The sequence below is a fragment of the Chrysochloris asiatica genome, unplaced genomic scaffold (genome assembly GCF_000296735.1).
Source record: "Chrysochloris asiatica unplaced genomic scaffold, ChrAsi1.0 scaffold00048, whole genome shotgun sequence".
NCBI classification, from domain to species: Eukaryota; Metazoa; Chordata; class Mammalia; order Afrosoricida; family Chrysochloridae; genus Chrysochloris; species Chrysochloris asiatica.
The window spans coordinates 829950-841003 of record NW_006408566.1 but is presented as its reverse complement, the minus strand read 5'-3'; the positions used below and the strand labels follow the sequence as shown (position 1 = coordinate 841003).

Genomic DNA, 11054 nt, shown 5'->3' with positions numbered 1-11054 from the left:
CTTGTTTTCATTTTCTTCAGCTTCAGTTTGAATTTTCATATGAGCAATTGATGGTCTGTCCCACAATCTGCCCCTGGCCTTGTTTTGACTGATGATGTAGGACATTTCCATTGTGTCTTTCCACAGACGTGGTCAGTTTGATTTCTTTGTATTCCATCTCCTGAGGTCCATGTGTATGTATAGTCATCTCTTCTGGTGTCTAAAGAAGCTATTAGAAATGAACAAATCATTCATTTTGCAGAATTCTATCATGCATTCTTCAGCATCATTTTTATCACCAAGGCCATATTTTCCAGCCACTGATCCTTCCTCTTTGTTCCCAACCTTTGCATTCCAATCACCACTAATGATGAATACATCTTGGTTGCATGTTTTATCAATTTCGGTTTGAAGGAGGTGATAGAATTCTTCTGTTTCATCCTCACTGGCTATAGTGGTTGGTGTGTAAATTTGAATAGTAATGGTATTAACTGGTCTTCCTTGTAGGTGTGTCGATATTATCCTATCACAGACAGCTTTATACCTCATGATTGATCTGGATATGTTCTTTTTGACTGTGAATGCAACCCAATTCCTCTTCAGTTTGTCATTTCTGGCATAATAAACCATGTGGTTGTCTGATTCAAAATGGCCAGTACTAGTCCATTTTAATTCACCAATGCCTAAGATATCCATGTTTATGTGTACCATTTCATTTTTGACAATTTCCATTTTTCTAGATTCATACTTCATACATCCCATGTTCCGATTATTAATGGATGTTTACAGCTGTTTCTCTTCAGTTTTAGTTGTGCCTCATTAACAAATGAAGGTCCTGCACGCTTTGTTCCCATGAGCTTAACTCCATTCATATCATCACAGTCAACTGTACTTTGAGGTGGCAGCTCTTCCACAGTTGCATTTTGATGCTTTAGCACCTCAAAATGAAGTTTTTGCAGTGTGTCAGCAATGTGGGTAGAGGTGTGTGGACATGCATTGTCATGCAAGATCACAGTGCCCTTGGATAGCAGTCCTCTGTGTTTAATTCGAAGTTTAAGCTTTAGCTCTTCAGTGAACATCTCACTGTAATGAGCATTGTTGATAGCTGAACGTTTTTCCTGATAGTTTTTCAATAGTGGCCCTTGAGAAACCAAGAAAACTATAAGCATCAATTTTACAGTAATGTTTACTTGAGCTTTTTCTTGTTTGGTGATTGAGGATGTTTCTATTACATACTCTGTTGTTTACTCTCAGACCCGTAGTGATGAACCCATCTCATCACCAGTAATGATTCTTGTAAAAGGAAGTTTTACCTTCCTTCAAGTATCAGTCCAAATTTTGTTTGTAGATGTTCATGTTCACACCTGCATACTGGTGACCTTGTACGAAAAGTACTGATAAGATAGTGCAACCAACAGAAGGTTTATTATAAGCGAGTGTGTATAATTTTGACTCATCGTTGTGTGTGTATATGTATGTTATTTCTGTATGGATAGAAAACTGAGCTGTTGTTGCTCAGTTCCTTCAAGTCAGTTCCAACTCACAGCATAGGACCCTATCTATGCACAACAGTGAAACATTGCCTCCAGTCTTGCACAGTCCTAACAATTTGTTAACCCTTAAGCCCATTACTGCTGCCACTGTGTCAGTCCATCTTGTTTTGATCTTTCACTTTTTCCCTGACCTTCAAGTTTACCAAACATGATTTCCTTCTCCAGGAACTGTTGTTTGTTGTTCCTTTCTAATAACATGTCCAAAGTAGTCAATAACAAATGCATGTCTTTGATTTAATTAAAAGGCTGTGCTTCCCTAATTTTAACTTAAGAGGTCTCATTGGAGTCCTGGTGTGGCATTGTAGGTTAGTGCACCAGAATGCAAAGCCATTTGAACTGCAAGGTTGGTAGTTCAAGCTCACCAGCTGCTTCTTGGAAACCCTATACAGGGTTGCTATGGGTTGGAACTGACTCAACAGCACTTAACAACAACAACATAGCTATAAATGGATAAAAGTTCAAATTTTCAGGAATTACTTTTTTTTTTTTTTTCCTTTTAAGCGTTTATTGTGAATTGAATGATAGTTTACATGGGAGAACATCAGTTTTTCACTCAACCTATCGTATTCTGTTTTGTTGCAATTATTACAATCCCTTCCATTCACCATCAGTTAACAGTATTTGCTTCTATTACCTCTGAGGGTTTTGTTTTGTTTTTTATGTGCATAAAAACACACAGGAATATATAATCATTTAAACAGCCCAAGGCACATTCAGGAAGCCAGCCTCTTGGCCGCAAGCACATAGCCTTTCTCTTTTCATCAGTCAAGAGTCATCAGCTGCAGGAAAAACCCCAAACAAAAATGTCACCATGACTGGCTACTACAATAAGCAAGCTGTTTGTCAGGAAGCCATCAAGGCAAGCAATCAGGTTCCTTCAGGACAGACTCCCCTCTAAGACTGAAACTCAAAGGGAACACACGAACAGGCATGTAAGTTTGTTGATGACCACATTGGTCTACTGGTGAGGGGGAAAAGCAGCAATGAAGAAATGGGCTGAGTTCAACCACAGTCCGTTGACCTGGACATGAGAGAGACAATAGGAAGGACTACTTGGTCCAAAGAGACCATCAAGACCATCAAGAGAAAAGAGAACAAGTGGAATGTATGACCTTGTCCAGAGATGCACAGACACCAGAGATGGAGGCAGAGACAGGGACGTGGAGAGAAGGAGCAGCTAAGGACTCCAGATTCATGGAAAGAGAGGAACAGATTTGGTGACCAGGAGGCAGACTTACAGAATGTGCCCTTTGGTGGTGTAAATTATTATATATGCCTGAGTGTTTGAAAAAAAAAAAGAGCTAAAGTGAATAGAGAGAAATACTGTTTTCTAATGGTACATGGAGGGGATTATAATTACTCTGTAATGAAACAAGGTATATGCTTTGTTGAATGTAAAACTGATGATCTGCCAGAAACATCACCATAGAAAGCTTCTAAGTCCATCTTCTGCCTATAACTGATTGGAATACCTAAAATGAAGCTACAACATGCCCAGTGAAGGAGGCTTCCTATGGAGCCTCTGCAGTACATAAGACTATAGGTGGAAGCCTGAACCACATCTAGATCTTCAGAGATGGGAAATTTCCACTTGAAAGGATTAGTGGACTAGCCTGGAACGGCTAGAAGAACAGAAGATAATTCTTGAAAGAAAGACCTACAGGAAAAATACAAAACAATAGAGGCAGACTGACTGTTACTACAAGAACAAGTAAGTTGCTTGCCCAGGATACATCAAGGCAAGTGGTCGGGTCCCCTCAGTGCAAACCCCCTTCCAATACTGAGACTCAATGTGAATACATGCTCTGATTGGTGACCATGTTTGTCACCGATAAGGGAAAGAGAGAGAAAAACAGAAATGAAACTGTAAGCTAAGCCCTACAATATTCAATAGACTTCTGTGAACCCAGGTGAAGACCTGGTTGGCCAGCAGTATGACAAGACCTAGCCACAGAGGACTAGAGTGGAGAGTGAAGCGTCCAGCGGATAAGAAGAGAGGGCATATACACAAGAACACCCACACTTGCAGATAATATCCACTTCACCTGGCTTCAGTGACTAGATGATCAGAGCTCAACCAAAAGAAGAAAGAAGAGGGAAAAAAGGGTAATCTGATAAAATTTCATGAACTTGACCTACACCTATGGATACAATAGCTCAAAAAAGGGAACAAATCCTTAAAGTAAGGATCATTCCCACCCCCCCCATACACAGAGTAGACAGGGATGGGCAACTTATACGTTGGCTACCCAAAATAGGGGGGGCTACAAAGGCAAGAACTGACTGGCTTACAAGCTTTCAAGAGAGAAACTAGATTCATAGGACATGGAGGAAGGTGGAATCTCCTTCACTGAGTAGTATACAATCTGTCTAGCCGGGGCTGGTGAATGAAATCCGGATGGATCTCTTGTGATACAGTAGTGAATAATTGTTATCTGGACTGCTTGTGAGGGATGGAATTGTAAAGGTAGAGGTTTTTTAGCAAGGAAGGGAGTGATTAACTTTTCAGCCTAAGAGCGGAGGTCCCTGAGACCATCAAGGGAGAAGAGCAGAGAGCTGGGGCCCTACCCAGAGAAGCAGTGATGCCTGAGATGGAAGCAGAGAGGATGACGTGGAGAGAAGGAGCTGTTGGGGACTTTAGACACAGAGAGGGAGAGGGGCTGTGTGCTGATGACTGGGGGGCATGCTTGTAGTCCGTACCCTTTGGATGGTTGATGATGCATGGAGGGGATTGTAACCATAGCAATGAAATGATATACTACAGGATGAATGTAAAACTAAATGTTCTCCCATGTAAACTATCATATAATTCACAATAAAACATTAAGAGAAAAAAAAAAAAAAAAAACTGATGATCTGCCCTGTAAACTTTCACTCAATTCACAATAAAAACCTGAAGAAAAAAAAACACAACAAAGAAGACAAGTTCTACCCTTTTAGGTATTCCAATCAGTGTGGCTCTTTTAGCTAATTGTCAGACTGCAAAGCCGTTTGAAATGCAAGGTTGATTCAAGCTCACCAGCTGCCCCTTGGAAACCCTGTAAAGGGTCAGTATGGGTTGGAATCGACTGGACGGCACTTAACAACAACAATCAGTTATAGGCTGAAGACAGGCTTTTATGCTTTCTGTAACCATGTTTCCCAAGAATCCTCTCTATACCACTCAAATATTTATTTTAAGGAATTTTTAATGTTAACTCAATAACCATTACAAAGTTGGCCACAATGGAAACTTGTATTAAGAAAAAAAAAATTACACTTTTGTGAAATCTTCAATCCTCAGAAACATTTTTGTTCCATTTCCTTCATGTAAAGAAACTCAAGTTGCTTCTCAATATGAAGATTGTTTATTAAATTATGAAACAAAATCAATTATTGTTTTCAGTTAATTCAGTTTTATTTTTGTATCAACTGTAACTAGCCTACTTTGAGCCACTTGTTTTTAGAAACAAAATGATTTGCCTGCATGAATATAAGATAACTGCTCAGAATAAACTTTTATTTTCATTATGCTTTGATTTTTTTTTTTAAGCAAAGATTACAATAGCTTTTGCTAGGTCATTAATGAAACTTCAGTTTGTCTGACAATAATAACTACCTTATTGAGCTCTGTCAGGCTCAGTGCTATTAAAACCTGTTTTTGTTGTCTCTTTTTTGACACATCCACTTATTTTGCACGTGAAGAAACTGAAACTAAAAAGTCTTAAGAAACTTACCCAAGGTCAAAAGGTATTAATAAGTGGAATGGCCAAGGGGTTCAACCTACGTCTATTGCCAAGATCATTTGTATTCACCACTAAGACCACTAAGACTTGTGTGTTCTTTTCAATGGTGCTGTCAAGTACACTCCCAATTTATGATTCACAGAAACCCACATGTGTCAGAATAAAACTGCTCAATAAGAGTTTTTAATTGCTGATTTTCTGGAAATAGATTGCCAGGCCTTTCTTATGAGTCACCTCTGGGTAAACTCTATTTATAAGGTTTTCAGTGACAAATATTTGGAAGTAGTCTGTTGCTCCTTCCTAGTCTGTCTTTGTTTAGAAGCTCAGCTGAAACTTGACCCTGCTGGTATTTAAAATACCGGTGGCATAGCTTCCTCAGTCAACAGTAACACGCATGTCACCACAGTACAACAAACTGACAGAAAAGTGGTAGAACCTGTACATAAAGAAAGAGGCAGCTGTTTAAACAGAACAGAGTAACTGAATGGTTTAAAATGAGGAAATGTATGTGCCAGGGTAGTATTCTCTAACCATACTCAATCTGTATGCTGAGCACATACTCAGAGAAGCAAGTTACATGAAGGAAAACATGGCATCAGGATTTGAGGAGGACTCATAAACAATCTACAATATGCAGGTAACACAACCTTGCTTGCTGAAAGCAGAGGACTTAAAATACTTACTGATGAAGATCAAAGACCACAGCCTTCAGTATGGGTTGCACATCAGATTAAAGAAAACTGTAATCCTCACCACTGGACAAATAAATTACTTCCATATAAAGGGAGAAAAGATTGAAGTTGTCAAAGACTTCATTTTGCTTGAATCAGCCATCAACACTTAAGAAAGTAGTTGTTGTTATATGTGCCATGGAGTCGGTTCCGACTCATAGCGACCCTGTACAGGGTTTCCAAGGCTGTAAATCCTTACGGGAGCAGAAAGCCTTATCTTTCTCCCGCCTAACAGCTGGTAGTTTCGAACTGCTGACCTTGCGGCTCACAGCCCAGTTCGTAACCACTATGCTACCAGAGCTCCTTAAGAAAGTAGTAGTCAAGGCGAAACACGAGAAGTGGTGGTGGCGGGCGGCAGGTGCTGGGTGGGTCTGAGGCTCGATCGGTCAGCACCTGGTTTTCGTCTCTTCGGTTGACGAAACTTTGCTCAAGATGTCTAAGCAGCAACCAGCTCAGTTTATAAATCCAGAAACTACTGGCTATGTTGAATTTGCAAATCTTCCCAATCAAGTTCACCGAAAATCAGTAAAGAAGGGTTTTAGTTCACACTAATGGTTGTTGGGGAGTCGGGCCTGGGAAAGTCGACCCTCATAAACAGCCTGTTCCTGACTGACCTCTACCCAGAAAGAGTCATCCCCGGGGCTGCAGAAAAAAATGAGAGAACTGTCCAGATCAAGGCCTCCACGGTGGAAATTGAAGAGCGAGGGGTCAAACTGCGACTGACGGTGGTGGACACACCTGGTTACGGTGACGCCATCAACTGCCGAGAATGTTTCAGGACCATCATCTTCTACATCGATGAGCAGTTTGAGCGGTACCTTCATGACGAGAGTGGCTTGAACAGGCGGCACATCATCGATAACAGGGTTCACTGCTGCTTCTACTTCATCTCCCCCTTTGGACATGGACTGAAACCCCTGGATGTCGCATTTATGAAGGCGATCCACAACAAGGTGAACATTGTCCTTATCATTGCCAAGGCTGACACCCTCACTCTGAAGGAACGTGAGCGCTTGAAGAAAAGGATTCTGGATGAAATTGAAGAACACAGCATCAAAATCTATCACTTGCCTGATGCTGAGTCAGATGAAGATTTTAAAGAGCAGAGCAGACTTCTCAAGGCCAGTATCCCGTTCTCGGTGGTTGGATCCAACCAGCTGATTGAAGCCAAAGGCAAGAAGGTCCGAGGCCGCCTCTACCCATGGGGGGTGGTGGAGGTGGAGAACCCGGAGCACAACGACTTTCTGAAGCTGAGGACCATGCTCATAACTCACATGCAGGATCTCCAGGAGGTGACCCAGGACCTCCACTATGAGAACTTCCGCTCCGAGAGGCTCAAGAGAGGCGGCAGAAAAGTGGAGAACTAGGACATGAATAAAGACCAGATCTTGTTGGAAAAGGAGGCAGAACTTCGACGCATGCAAGAGATGATCGCCAGGATGCAGGCACAGATGCAGATGCAGGCTGGGGACGGGGACAGCAGTGCCCATCGGCACCACGTGTGAGAAAACACTTTCCAGGATTAAAAGAACATTCCAGATGAGTCTCACACAACGTTTGCCATGAGGTCGGTGGAGGAGTTCCGTCCACATGTTGGACACCTGTGCCTGAGAATGCAGTTTCTTTTTAAACTTTTCATGTGTTTTCAAAAAAAAAAAAAGAAAGAAAGTAGTAGTCAAGAAATCAAACGACGTATTATTGCATTGAGCAAATCTGCTGCACAAGCCCTCTTTAAAGTGTTGAAGAGCAAAATATCAGCTTGAGGACTAAGGTGCACCTGACCCTGACCCAAGCCATGGTATATGTATGTTAAAGTTGGACAGTGAATAAGGAAGACTGCAGAAGACTTGATGAATTTGAGTTATGGTTTTGGAGGAGAATAAGTATCATGCGCTGCCAAAGGAACAATCCCATCTGTGTTGATAGAAATACAGCCAAAATACTCTTAGAAAACCAGGCTCGCCAGACTTTTCGTCTCTTAATACTTCAGACATAATATCAGAAGGGATCGGTTCCTGGAAAGGAGATCATGTTTGGTAAAGTGGAGCGTCAGAGAAACAGAGGAAGACCCCCAATGAGATGGATTGGCACAGTGGCAGCAGCATTGGGTTCAAACATAGCAACAATAGTGAGATTGGCTCAGGACCGGGCAGTATTATGTTCTGTTCTGTATTGAATCACTATGAGTCAGTGCCGACTTGATGGCACCTTACAATAGCAGCAACTGGGTGGACTCAAACCTATATCCTTTCAGTTTGCAACCAAGTACATAATGCTTGTACCAATGTGGGATTCTATTACTTGTTGGGGGTGGGGGGTACCGTCAAATCGGTACTGACTCATAAGAACCCTTGTATGGGGGTTCCTAGGATCTCCTGTGAGTTAACCATTAACCTTGCAGCTCAAACAACCTTTCGGTCCAGTGCTTACCTTTCATTTCATGTTAAGTTAACTCCAACTCACAACAATCTCATATAAGGTTTCTGAGACTAAATCTTTATGAGAGCAGACAGCCTTATCTTTCTACCCCAGAGCTGCTGATGGATTTGAACCACTGATCTTGTGTGGGTAGTCCTGTGCTTATCCTACAGATCCACCACCTGTGTATCACGTGCAGATGAAATAAGTAATAGTGCAAAATATTACATCATGGAGTGTCCATTTTCTTTTGGATTATGAATTTGTGTGATTTTTCATGTTCTCTCTGCTTGAAAAATTGACTCTGCTTTTGATCCTCATGGAGGTTTTAACATTTAATTCAAATATTGACACTCATTTTTCTCTCAGCTTTGAATACAAAAGAACATTAGCTGAGTAATTTTAGAAGCATATAATTTTCTTACATTAAGAAGACACTTCTACAAGTATTTTACATTTAAATAAATAAATTGAAGAAACCCAATAAAAAAGACTTTATACCTAAATGCTTTTGTATTGTTGTATTGGTAAGTGCCATCGAGTTGGCTCCGACTTCGACCCTGTATGTGGTTTCCCAGGAGCAGCTGGTGGGTTTGAACTACCAACAGTCTCGTGCTGATCCTGAAGTTCCACACCAGGGGTGGTGGTATTTATTTATTTTTTTTAGTTTATTTTTTTCCCGTTGGCAAAAAAGAAGCTGAAACAGGTATAAAGTAATGTGCTTATGTCATTTTAAAAAATTGCAGTGGAGGGAGCCCGCCCGCGGTGGCCTGGCCTCAGGAGCAGCCCTCCCACGGATTGTCGCTGACCTCAGATTTGGTGGACAGCGGGGGTGATGGGACCGAGTCGCTATTTTTAAAATGTTCTTTTTTTTATTTGTTGTTTAAAAACAAACTTGGAAGAAGCAAAATCCAAAACTTGCTCTTTACCTCTTCCAACATAAATTATGTACATTTCAGAATCATCGCTGATACAAAACATGCCAAGGACAGGGGCGCTAGGGGTGGAGGAAAAGGGCGCTTTAAAAAAGGGAATCATTTCATCCGTTGTTACGAAGGACAAACCTTGCTGTACAGGATACACACAACACAAAATAAAATCTTCACGGGATTCCAAAAAAAAAAAATTGCAGTGGATTTGAAATTTGTTTATTGGTTGTTCTAACATAAGCTGAAATTTCTTCTGTCATTCCCAGTTTATAGCTAGTGTAGTTTTCTTGCTCTTTTTTCTTAGATGAATGTTTTCTGTGACTTAAAGTCTTACTTTTATGATGTATTACATGGATTTTATTAATTTTTATACTTTTGTAAAGTAATATTGTTAAAGTGCTGCCGAGTTGGCTCTGACTCATAGTAACCCTGTATAGGGTTTCCAAGGAGCAGCTGGTGGATTGGAACACCAACCTTGTGGTTAACAGTCCAATTCTTATCCTACAGCGGCCATATCAGGACACCAATAAAGTATTATCAACATAGTATTAGGGTTTCAAATCCTAGAATGTGTCTTGAAATAAAATCATTTTATCTAATTGTTTTAACTCATACAAAAACCACAATTGAGTTAAATCTTTTTTTAAAAATCAGTTTTTAATCAAAATTCACTACTATTGGTTTTAAGATTTTGCTTTAATCACCCATTCCCCTAACAGTTTTGTTCAGGTGGATCCATTTTACAACTTTATTTACTCAGTACTTTAAATGTATGAAATGGGAAATATTGTTCTATATGGGCAAAGCTCCCTACAGTTTTTATAAGACATCATATGGCCTTTTAGACTTTATCCTTAATTACTTAAGCTTAAGCTGCTAAGGGAGAAAAATATGAACCATTGACAATTTGTTGACAGTCATAATCAGCAGATTATTAGTTGAGCGTGTTTCTTAAATTTTGAGATATTTATATTTATACTCTCAATTGCCAGTAAGATAAACGCTGGCTTATCTTAATACTTCCTAGAGTGTCCCAATTTTTTTTCTATTGAAATTCTCCCTATAGTTTCATGTATTGAAATAATTTGAAAGGTTGTTCTAAGTCTGAATCAATTTGATAGCAGTGGATTTAGTTTTGGTTGGTTGGGAGTTTTGAAGTACTATCAACATTTAAATATTTGGTCCCTTCAATGCAAATCTGTGAACCAGCCTTACTCATTATTCTAGAGATACAAGTTTTGCACTTAAATACAGTTTTGATTGTTTTTCCTTAGAGTTACTTACTTTTTGCTTTTATTTTAGTAACTATTTCCTAGGAACATTGCTTCCGCTCTACCTTCTTTCACCCTTTAAAAAAAATCAAACTGCTTGTGTCTTACTTCAAAGTGCTTTAAACTTCAGTATGAGTTAATTATGACTTGAAACAAACTGCAATTCATAGTTTCAAGTGACTAAAGTGACACTGCTAGCCTGCCTAAGAATTGTTTTCCATGCCAATAGTTGTGTTTTATAATAAATGGAATGCCTATCCATCATTTGAGCCCTGGTATGACACTGCAGGATAAACATTGGACTGCTAACCACGAGGTCAACAGTTCAAACCTACCAGCTGCTCTCAGAAATCCTATACAGGGTCACTATGAGTCAGAATTGACTACAGCATTTAACAGCAGCAAATAACATGTGTTATTGATAGCATGCTACTTAAGGTTCAGATGA

The 11054-nt window shown here is 40.0% G+C and overlaps 1 protein-coding gene and 1 pseudogene across 2 annotated transcripts in view; both read left to right on the top strand.

Moving 5' to 3' along the window:
* Window positions 1–11054, top strand: part of SRSF11 (serine/arginine-rich splicing factor 11) — a 55805-nt gene that overhangs the window by 5679 nt on the left and 39072 nt on the right. The window lies entirely within an intron of this gene.
* On the top strand, window positions 6421–7493 carry LOC102828403 (annotated as a pseudogene).